The following is a 3,693-nucleotide window of genomic DNA, read 5'->3' as shown; positions in this document are numbered from 1 at the left end:
CAGGCCACCCCTAAATAAGGCAGTTCAGTCAGGCCTCCCCTACATAAGGTAGCCCAGTCAAGCCACCCCTAAATAAGGCTGCTCAGTCAGGCCACCCCTAAATAAGGCTGCTCAGTCAGGTAGTTCCTACATAAGGTAGCCCAGTCAGGCCACCCCTAAATAAGGCAGCCCAGTCAGGTAGTTCCTACATACGGTAGCCCAGTCAGGCCACCCCTACATAAGGTAGCCCAGTCAAACCACCCCTACATCAAATCAAATCAAATCAAATTTATTTATATAGCCCTTCGTACATCAGCTGATATCTCAAAGTGCTGTACAGAAACCCAGCCTAAAACTCCAAACAGCAAGCAATGCAGGTGTAGAAGCACGGTGGCTAGGAAAAACTCCCTAGAAAGGCCAAAACCTAGGAAGAAACCTAGAGAGGAACCAGGCTATAGAGTCGATGAGCCAAGATGGCGTAGCAGTCGGACGTGTCTCTTGTCCCGTCCTGTCTGGTGTAAATATAGTTTTCCTCGTTTTTTTCTGTATATATTTCGTGCATATTTTTAATCTCACTTTCCAACTATAGGCTGAATATACTCTTCTGCAACCCGCATCACCCAATGTGGTACGGATCTGCTTTTTCTATACTTTAGAACCGGAACCCCCATCAGAAGCTAGCCAGCTAACTAGCTACTAGCTAGTACTCAGTTAGCCACTGCTAGCGGTCTTCAAAGCTAACTAGGACACCAGCGCGACATCAACCCAGAGCATATCAGACTGCTTTTTCTCTACCACATCTCCGGATTCCTACCGCAAGCTCTGAACCTTTACACCGGATCATCGCAACTAGCTAGCTGCAATCCGTGTGGCTACTCCTGGCTAACGTCTCTGCCCCAAAGCAAGCACCAGTTAGCCTTGAGCTAGCCTCGAGCTAAGCCCATCTCCCGACTAGCCGAAGAGGTCCTACATTACCTCTTTTGCCATTTGGCCTGGACCCTTTACTGCCGACACGGAGCCCCGCCGATCCATCACGACTGGTCCGCCGACATAATCGTCCGAGGTGGTTTCAACAGGCTTTTCCGTTGAGACATCGCCAAAGATCCATCTGCTGGCCAAGGCCCGCAAGCTCTCTGAAACGCTGTGTCTCCAGCTCACCTAGCGTACTAGAGCACCTGTAGCATACTCCTGGGCTACAATTACCCGGGCCCACGACCGGTCTGTCGATGTCACCGCATGAAGAGGAATAAACAGACTCACCCCATCACGACGTCCCCCAAAGGTTAACTCTCTAGCCCTCGCTATCTCCCTGCTTGCTAATTCGGCCTGCTAATGGCTAGCTTGTCTAGCCCGGGCCTACGAACTATTAGCTTGATAGCACAGGCCTGCTAACCGTCTGAATCACCGCGTCCCAAACACTCTCTGAACCCATTTACTTTCTATCTCTTTTTGATTTTTATTTTGTTTATACCTTCCGGAAACCTGCCTCACCCACTGTGATACGGAATCGCTATTACTTTTAATTTTAATTTTATTTTTATGACTCACTCAAGAACCTCCAGACGCTAACCAGCTAACTAGCTACAAGCTATTTAGTCATTGTTAGTTTCTTTTTGAACCTGGATAACACTCCCCAGTCCAGCTTCCCTGCCTATCCACCGCTTCCCCCTGGACACTGATCACTTGGCTACATAGCTGACGAACACTGGACTGTCCATTAAGCACGGTACTCCATTCTGCTTGTTTGTTTTATCTGTCGGCCCAGTTGCCTAGTCAACGCCATTTTACCTGCTGTTTGTTGTGCTAGCTGATTAGCCTCGCCTACTGTTTTTAGCTAGCTTTCCCAATTCAACACCTGTGATTACTGTATGCCTCGCTCTATGTCTCTCTCAAATGTCAATATGCCTTGTATACTGTTGTTCAGGTTAGTTATCATTGTTTTAGTTCACAATGGAGCCCCTAGATCCACTCTGCATACCCCTGTTACCTCCTTTGTCCCACCTCCCACACATGCGGTGACTACTGACTATTTCAGATGTATGTACCAACTACTGACTATTTCAGATGTACGTACCAACTACTGACTATTTCAGATGTACGTACCAACTACTGACTATTTCAGATGTACTCACCAACTACTGACTATTTCAGACGTACTCACCAACTACTGACTATTTCAGATGTATGTACCAACTACTGACTATTTCAGATGTACTCACCAACTACTGACTATTTCAGACGTACTCACCAACTACTGACTATTTCAGATGTACGTACCAACTACTGACTATTTCAGATGTACTCACCAACTACTGACTATTTCAGATGTACTCACCAACTACTGACTATTTCAGATGTACTCACCAACTACTGACTATTTCAGATGTACTCACCAACTACTGACTATTTCAGATGTACTCACCAACTACTGACTATTTCAGATGTACTCACCAACTACTGACTATTTCAGATGTACTCACCAACTACTGACTATTTCAGATGTACTCACCAACTACTGACTATTTCAGATGTACTCACCAACTACTGACTATTTCAGATGTACTCACCAACCACTGACTATTTCAGATGTACTCACCAACTACTGACTATTTCAGATGTACTCACCAACTGTCAGCATTTGTTTTGGTTTTTTCCCTTCGGGGACTGATTTGTAAAGCACCTGGAAGCAGTAGCCTACTTTTCTCTCTCCACACGTCAGTTAAATATGTTGCTTCTGTTTTCCCTAAGGACACCAAGACACTTTGCATCCGCCAGGATCACCATGCAGTAACATCTAACTGATATTTGAGCGTGTTGAAATAATTGTGGAGCTGATTAACCAAAAGCTCATTTGAATTTCCCTCTTGCACGAATTCTCTAATTTGGTTCTCAGTTGAAAGAGTGTATTCAAATATTTCACTGCTTTGAATTACAAACGTGGGCCCTGCCTGCACTCTATGGCGCTTACAGTTTGACTCCTTAACTGCACCCTTTCAAAAGAACGCTTTTTGATGGATTTTGATAGTGTGATTAATTCATGCTTTTTTAAAATCAGAGTTTAACTTCTGTTGACTTTCTAATTGCCTCTCGAAGCAGGCAGGGGTTCTTTTTCCTCATAACTCTTTTGACAACAAACACGGGCTGTTTTGGCCAGGAAAGCCCAAAGAAAACAACTGTTTGTGTGTGTGTGTGTGTGTGTGTGTGTGTGTGTGTGTGTGTGTGTGTGTGTGTGTGTGTGTGTGTGTGTGTGTGTGTGTGTGTGTGTGTGTGTGTGTGTGTGTGTGTGTGTGTGTGTGTGTGTGTGTGTGTGTGTGTGTGTGTGTGTGTGTGTGTGTGTGTGTGCACATCTTGAGTGAATAATGTAATAGAACGCGGGGCAGCCAGGTTACACTAGATCGACTTCAGTTTTCAACGTTTCTCTAGGTCCCCAGGTTACACTAGATCGACTTCAGTTTTCAACATTTCTCTAGGTCCCCAGGTTACAATAGATCGACTTCAGATTTCAACGTTTCTCTAGGTCCCCAGGTTACACTAGATCGACTTCAGTTTTCAACGTTTCTCTAGGTCCCCAGGTTACACTAGATCGACTTCAGTTTTCAACGTTTCTCTAGGTCCCCAGGTTACACTAGATTGACTTCAGTTTTCAACGTTTCTCTAGGTCCCCAGGATGACAGGAGAAGTCTTCATGGGTTCAATCCCAGCGCTAGGCACTCA

This window comes from Oncorhynchus gorbuscha, linkage group LG12, assembly GCF_021184085.1.
Source record: "Oncorhynchus gorbuscha isolate QuinsamMale2020 ecotype Even-year linkage group LG12, OgorEven_v1.0, whole genome shotgun sequence".
NCBI classification, from domain to species: domain Eukaryota; kingdom Metazoa; phylum Chordata; class Actinopteri; order Salmoniformes; family Salmonidae; genus Oncorhynchus; species Oncorhynchus gorbuscha.
This window is presented reverse-complemented; position numbering follows the sequence as displayed.